The sequence below is a fragment of the Megascapheus bottae genome, chromosome 22, assembly GCF_031878675.1.
Source record: "Megascapheus bottae isolate mThoBot1 chromosome 22, mThoBot2.hap1, whole genome shotgun sequence".
Classification (NCBI taxonomy): Eukaryota; Metazoa; Chordata; class Mammalia; order Rodentia; family Geomyidae; genus Megascapheus; species Megascapheus bottae.
The window spans coordinates 14,844,445-14,851,861 of NC_143530.1; the positions used below are offsets into that span (position 1 = coordinate 14,844,445).

General features: G+C 47.8%; 1 pseudogene; it reads right to left on the bottom strand.

The window, feature by feature from the left end:
- Window positions 1-1,040, bottom strand: LOC150047969 (nucleosome assembly protein 1-like 1 pseudogene; annotated as a pseudogene).
- Window positions 1,041-7,417: the final 6,377 nt, after the last annotated feature.

A 7,417-nucleotide genomic window follows, 5' to 3' on the forward strand; every position in this document is an offset into this window, starting at 1 on the left:
TACAAAACTCTAAGTCTAACATGAATAATAGTCCTGCTTAGCCTATTACAGTGCAGGTGATCCTCAAACCTCCTGCTTCACTGCTGCTTGCACTCTGCTAGATTTTGATCTGTCTCCGGGTCATAGTCTGGATCATTTTCCTCATCTCCTTCTTCCCCTCCCTCATCTACTTCTTCATTTTCTTCATCATAATCATCTTCAATAGCTTCGCCAGTAAAGTATAACACTAATCTTGGATTATACGCTCATGTAAAAAGTGACCAGTTTCAAAGTCTGCAGCAAGAATAGTTTCAGCAGCAGCATCCAAATCTCCACTCTCAGGAACTTCAGGAGGGGCAAAAAAAGGAAAGAAAGAATGATTGGAAACGAACTGTCCCATGTTCCTTGTGTTTCTGCTTCTTAATGGTTTTCAAAGTGACATTCTTTTCTCTTTTCCAATCTATCTGGCACCCTGTCCAACCCATACTCTCTGGTCCATCCAAAGAAAAGGAATCAGAATCATCTGGTTCTGATCTCATCCTATCTGTCTTTGTCAACACTTCATTTGTGAAATACTCATTGGTTTGAAGTGAAATTCTAAGATCACACTCCTAGACTGGCCAGCATGTGAGAACTTCACTTTGGTATCTTTCCAGGGCTTCAGAATAGGCTCATCAGGTCCCTGAACCCTGTCCCTGAGAAATCAGCATTCTCAAAAACAGTCAGCCAGAATTCAGGATTCCTTTAGGGCCTTCTTTTCCTTCATCCTTGTTTTCTTCTCCAATCGTGGCCTTTTCTTTCAGCTCCCCGGAAACTTCATCTTCCTCCTCGGGTTTCCATGCACATTCTTCTCCCGTGGGTTCATACATTGCAGGAATGATCTCAAATCGCTTATCACATAGAGGCGGATGGAGAAGAGCACATTTCCTGTCCAGGTCATGAACTTCCTCAGGGAACTTGGCTTCTGTCTGTGCACATTTAACCTGAAGGTTTATAAGAGCATTCCCTCATCTTTCAACTTCCCTAGGCCAGTGGTCTGCCTTGTTGGAAGAACTCCACATCTGGGCGATGAGTGCTGGGTACCAGTCGTCCTGAGCTGCTCAGACACCGAGGTGGGGACAGCAGGGGGTGGCGCTGTAAACAGTCCATTTTTATATATTATTTACTTATTTTCCGCCTCCAAGGCCTGAACTCTGGGTCTGGGTTCTGTCCTGGAGCTTCTCTACTCAAAGCTAGCACTCCACCACTCTGAGTCACAGCGCCATCTCCAGTTCTCCATGGTTTATTGCAGATGAGAGTCTCAGGGATTTTCCTCCTGGGCTGGCTTTGAATCTCCATCCTTAGATCTGAGTTTCCTGATGACCCAGGATAGCAGGGAATGAGCTTTAAAGATGGATTCATGTCTGTGTGAATATTGACAGAGGACATTGAGGACAAATAACTTCATGGTTGGCAGGCATGTGTGGGGTGCAGAGACCCTGGATGCAAACCCTCTGAGAACCTGTGCCATGGTCCCCGGCCAGGAACCCACAGGAGGCCGGCACAGAGTGCTGGGGCAGGAGGACAGGACTCAGGGCGAGGCCTCAGGTACCTGCCCCCAGAGGTAGGGCTCCAGGACCCAACGTGGGTCTGGGTCCGGAAACTCAGCATGGGGATCCTGGACTCTGGTTTTACTTCTTCTCCAACCTGTGCGGGAGGCTTCTGCCCGGACACTGGTGAAGCGGCCCCAGTTCCCAACTCCATGGGAAGAGCAGGTTAGCGCTGCCCCCGTCCCTGGTTAGAGGGCTGGATGGGCCACTGAACTCAGATTCACCCTGGATCCTCAAGATGAGGTCTTGGCACCCCAGCCCTCTTGCGGATGTTGCTGCCAAGGGCAGTGACAGAGTTCCCTGAGTGTCCTCAGGCCAGGTCGGAGGTCACAACCCACTGCATTTCCCAAGAACAGGTCTGAATCCTCCCAGGCAGCAAGTTCCAGACTGACCTCCCCCTCTCCCCCAAATTGCAAGGCCCAGGAAAGTGGCAGGGACTAAGACAGCCAAGTTGTTAGTGGGTGCTGGGCCGGGCTGGGCCCCATGGCGGGATGGTGGTGTGAGCATGGCTGGCTGTGACATGGGACATGGTGCCCCTGTGGGTGCTGAGATCACCATGCCCAAGCCGGGGACGGTCAGGGTGGCAGAGGGCTGAAGGTTCTACCTGGATGGGGAGTCCCTGGAGTGGCTGCTCAGATACCTGGAGAATGGCAGAGGCTCTGCTATGCCCAGGTACCAGGCACCTCCATCTCCTGGGGATCTCCAAATCCTCTCCTCCCACCAGTGGAGGAAAACAAGACCCACCCTAGGACACCACTCTCCTTGGGGCCAGCCCCGGATTGAGTCTTCTGGACTTTTAATAGAGTGACTCTGACACCTGCCCTGATCTCAGGAAAAGGTGTGGAGAGGAAGACACTGCCTGGCATGCCTGGCCAACACAGGCCCCTTGACTCTGAAATCAATCTTGGCATCGCGTGGAGGCTGTGGCTTTTGTGAGTCTAACTCTACCCAGGACAGAACCAGGAGTTCCTCTAAGAGACCTGGATCTTCTGACGTGTCTTAACCCCACTCAAGACCTTAACAGGGAATAGATTACAAAACCTGGACTTCACAATCCTCCTCAGCTCAGTTGTCAGTGCAGTCTCATGTGGTCTCATGGTGCTGCTTTAATATTAGCTCATGATCTCTGCTCAGCCTTTTGGCTAAGATCAAGTGTGGAGACAATGAGCTACTGAAGTATCTGGATTTCTGGATTCTCCCCCCCCCCCCTCAGATTCCCAGAGCTACACATGACCCTCCACCTCCTCTTTGAACAAGCTGTCAACCTAAAGTGCTGGGCTCTGGATTTCTACCCATCAGAGATCACCTTCACCTGGCAGAGAGGTGGAAGGATAAGACCCAGGACTTGGAGCAAGTAGAGACTAGTCCCGCAGGAAATGGAAGCTTCCAGAAGTGGGCAGCTGTGGTGGTGCCTTCTGGAGAAGAGCAGAGAAACACCTACCAAGTGTAACATGAGGGGGTGCTCAGGACCTTCTCACATTCCCAAATCTTTTCTCTCTTCCTGGAGCCTTCCTCTCAAACTACTGTCCCCACCCTAGGAATTGCCAATGGCCTTGTTGTCCCAGAAACAGTGGAGAACTACTAGAGCTGTGGTGGCTGTTGTGATGTGGAAGAGGGGATATAAATGTAGGAAGGAAAAGGATCCATGTTCTTGTTCCACTTGTGTTTTCCTATCTCTAGTTAGAAGTGTGTTTTGTCTCCTTCGTAGGAAGTGCCACCACACCCAGCTGCTCACCCAGCCTGATGACCTGGGTGCCAACACCTATTTTGTGAAATCACATGGGAAAAGAAGGTTGTGTCATGCTTCTGATGGTGGTGATGGGGACCTGATGCCCAGCAGAGCCAGTCCACAAGAAGGCCTCTCCTGAGGACAGACTTCCAGGAGGACCCCTGGTCTCCTCCTTCCCAGGTCTTCTCTGCTTCTCTCCTGATCCTTTACTGGTTTACAGTCACACTTGCCTAGAACTCAGAACTAAGGATTCCTCCAGACGTTCAAGGCCCATACCTGACTTCACATATTGCTTTCTTCTTATAAGTAGAAAGAGGCAGCTATGCTCAGGCTTCCAAGTGACTACAAAGGAGAAAGGGGGAAGTGATTGCTGAGACACATGAGACAGGTAGGATCCCTGGAAGCTCACCTACACCATACTTCCTTTTAGTCACCCCACCCTTCTCTCTTTTGCTGATCCTGGGGCTTGAACTCTGGGCCTGGGCACTGTCCCTGAGCTCTTCAACTGCCCTACCCCTGGAGCTACAGCACTGCTTCTGTCTTTCTAGTAGTTAATTGGAGATAAAAGTCTCATGGAGGTTAATGCCTGAGCTGGCTTTGAACTGTGATCCTCAGATCTCAGCCTCCTGAGTAGCTAGGATTACAGGCATGAGCCATCACCCCTGGCTAGCCACGTCTCTTATGGGCTCTGGCCAGCTCTCGTGTTGTTCTTTTCCCACAGGCAGGGACAATGCTCAGGGCTCTGAAGCTTCTCTCACAGCTTAAAGAGTGACAGACACCCTGCAGCTCTAAAGAAGGGATAGGAGGCTCCTGGAATACTCTTCTGGTTCTGTGGGAATTCTGGATTGGGATGTACTGAATGTGTTGTCGGCTGCTTGTGTCATATCTTATACTGATGTGATTTCATGGTTTCTTCCTTCATCCATGTTATACCCCATCTTGTAATAGCACTGAGCGATACATGGCTTGTTCCTGCCTCTCATCCTCCCTCCTGAGACATCATGACCTCCTGGCTTCGGCTTTTGCACCCAGGCTCTGATCATGTCCAGGGTCTGCATTCTGTCAGCATCCTGTGAGGAAATGAGAAGCCCAGCCCAGTCCTGTGCACTGAGACCTTCTTCCCACACCGGCCTGGCTCTCCTTCCCTATCCACCTGCTGCTCCAGCTGAAAAAGGGCTGGACATCCCCACCTGTGACCTCACTGTGGGTTGCTCTGAGATGCAGCTTCTTGCTTCCCTATTGGCAAGGAGAATGTGCCTATGGACTTGTTTGTCAAATTCTTGTCAAGAGCAGGTTGATAAGTTACCTGAAGGATGAATGATAAAACTTAAGACAGAATAGAAAGTCTGGGTAATGTCTGAAAACTATGTGTTTGCTTTTTTTTGGTGCATTCTAGATAAAGACAAGAGAAGGCAGCCAAATGGGTACAGGGCCATGAAGAGTTGTCATTCTGGGTTTCAATGTAGTCATATTCAATGTAGTCTTGTTCTTAACTAGGTGTCAGGGGCTAATGTCTGCCTAGCTACTCAGAAAGCTGCAATCTGAGAATCATGGTTTGAAGCCCATACAGGTAGGAAAAGCTATGAGATTCACCTACAATTAACCACCAAAAAAAGGGGGAAAACAGAAATAAACTTCTGGCTCAATTGTTGAGCCTTGATAAGAAAAAGGTGGGCCTGGGAATGTGGCTTCATGGTAGATGCTTGCCTAGTATACATGAAGCCATGGGTTGAATTCCTTACTATTACATAAACAGAAAAAGCCAGAAATGTTTCTGTGGTTCAAGAGGTAGAGTGTTAGCCTTGAGGAAAAGAAGCTCGGGGCTCTGAGTTCAAGCACTAGGACTGGCAGAAAGAAAAAAAAAAGTTAAAGGGCAAGCTATTTTAACAATGAGAACTCAGTCCCTGAGTTCAAGCTCCAGTGTTGAGCCCAAAAGAAACAACAATCTTGTTCCAATAATAACTGTAGTCACAGGGACTCAGATATTCCCAGCATCTTCTCCTGTGTCCAGAACTATGGGAAATAAGAGGTTCTCTTAGCAGATCAGTCTAGATTCAGGTTAAGTTCTGTATTCAGGCTTTATTATTATTATTATTATTATTATTATTACTTTTACTACTCTAGGACTATGAACTAAGGGCATGAGCACTGTCCTTGGGCTTTCTCAAGGTTACAGCTCTGCTTTACCATTTGAGCCTATAGGCCACTTTCAGCTTTTTTTTTTTCTGTTGGTGGTGAGGCTTGAACTCTTGGCATGAGCGTTGTCCCTGAGCTCCTCAGCTCAAGGCTACCACCCTACCCCTTGAGCCACAGCAGCACTTCCAGTTTTCTTGGTGGTTAACTGGAGAGAAGTAGCCCATGGATTTTATTGCCTGGGCTGGCTTTGAACCATGATTCTCAGATCTCAGTCTCCTGTGTAGCTAGAATTATAGGTATGTACCACCATGCTCAGCTTCTCCATTATTTTTTTCTGTCATAATTATGCCTGCTCTTACCATATTTAGGTTCTGCTATTATACCCTTCCGGGTGCCACCTGTCACTGACAGCAGCAGGCAGTGTCTTAGCGTGGTGGCATTGCACACAGACGTCTCTGTGCTATGGAGAAATGAATTTTCAGCATTGTGGAGCTCTTGCCTTCAGGAGGTAAAGCAATAGGCTTGAGTGAAAAAGCTAAAGGACAGCCAATTACAGACAGCTCTCACCTATAATCCTAGCTGCTCAGGAGGCTGAGATGTAAAGATTACAGTTGGAAGCCAGACTGGGCAGGAAAGTCTGTGAAACTTATTTACACTAAACTTCCAATAAAAAAGCCCAATTGTGGGGCCAGGAGTTTGGCCTAGTGGTAGAGTGCTTGCCTAGCATGCATAAAGACTCAGGTTCAATTCCTCAGTACCAAATACATAGACAACAGCTGAAAGTGGTGCTGAGGCTCAAGTGGTAGAGCTCTAACATTGAGAAAGTCCAACGACAGTGCTCAGACCCTGAGCTGAAGCCTAGGACTGGCAAAAAAAAAAAAGCAAAGCCCAATTGGCTCTGTGGTTCAAGTAGTGGAATGTTAGCCTTGACCATAAAAGCTTGGGGACAGGCTGGGAATTTGGCTTAGTGTTAGAGTGTTTGCCTAGCATACACGAAGCTCTAGGTTCAATTCCTTGGTACCACATAAACAGAAAAAGCCTGAAGTAGCATTGTGACTCAAGTAGTAGAGTGTTAGCCTTGAGCTAAGGAAACCCGGGGATAGTTCCTGTGCTCAGAATTCAAGCCCAAGGACTGGCAAAAAAACAAAAACAAAAAAACTCACCAAAACAAACACAAACCTCAGGTACAGCAACCAGGCCCTGAGTTCAAGCCCAAGGACTGGCATAAAAGAAAACAAAACAAAAATTCTAGATGAGAAAGTCTGACAATCTCTCTCCAAAGATCAAACAAAAAGCCTGTCTAAGCCGGGTGGTGGCTCACAGCTGTAATCCTTGCTACTGTGGAGGCTGAGATCTGAGGTCTCCATTAAAAGCCAGCCCAGGCACCAAGGACTGTGAAACTCTTCAATTAAGCATTAGAAAAGGGAAAGTGGAGGCTGAGGCTCTGCTTTCTGTATCAGAATTCTGCATGTCAAGGGGTGTTTCTGCTATCCTTTAGGAGTGGGGAAAATGAGTACTAGACACAATAACATTAGAAAGGATAAAATATGAAATATTGACTGACATAATGGAGTAGGAGCATGAGGCACTATTATCCTGTTCTTTTTCTCTATGTAGGGCTTGAACTCAGAGCCTGAAAGCTGTCCCTGAGCCTCTTTGTGCTTAAGGATTCTGCTCTACCACTTAAGCCATAGCACCACTTCCCCTGTTTGGGTGGTTGTTTGGAGGTAAGAGTCTCACAGGAACTCAGGGACCTTGTTATTATTATTTTTTCCTTGACTGTCTTTGAACTATAATCCTCAGATTTCAGCTTCCTCAGTAGTTCTGAGGATCACGGTTCAAAGCCAGTCCAGTCAGGAAAGTCCCCAAGACACTTATCTCCAATAAACTATTCAGAAAAAGCCAGAAGTTTCACTGTGGCTCAGCTGGCAGATCACTAGCCTTAACATGAAGAAGCTCAGAGATAGCACTCAAGCCCCGAGTT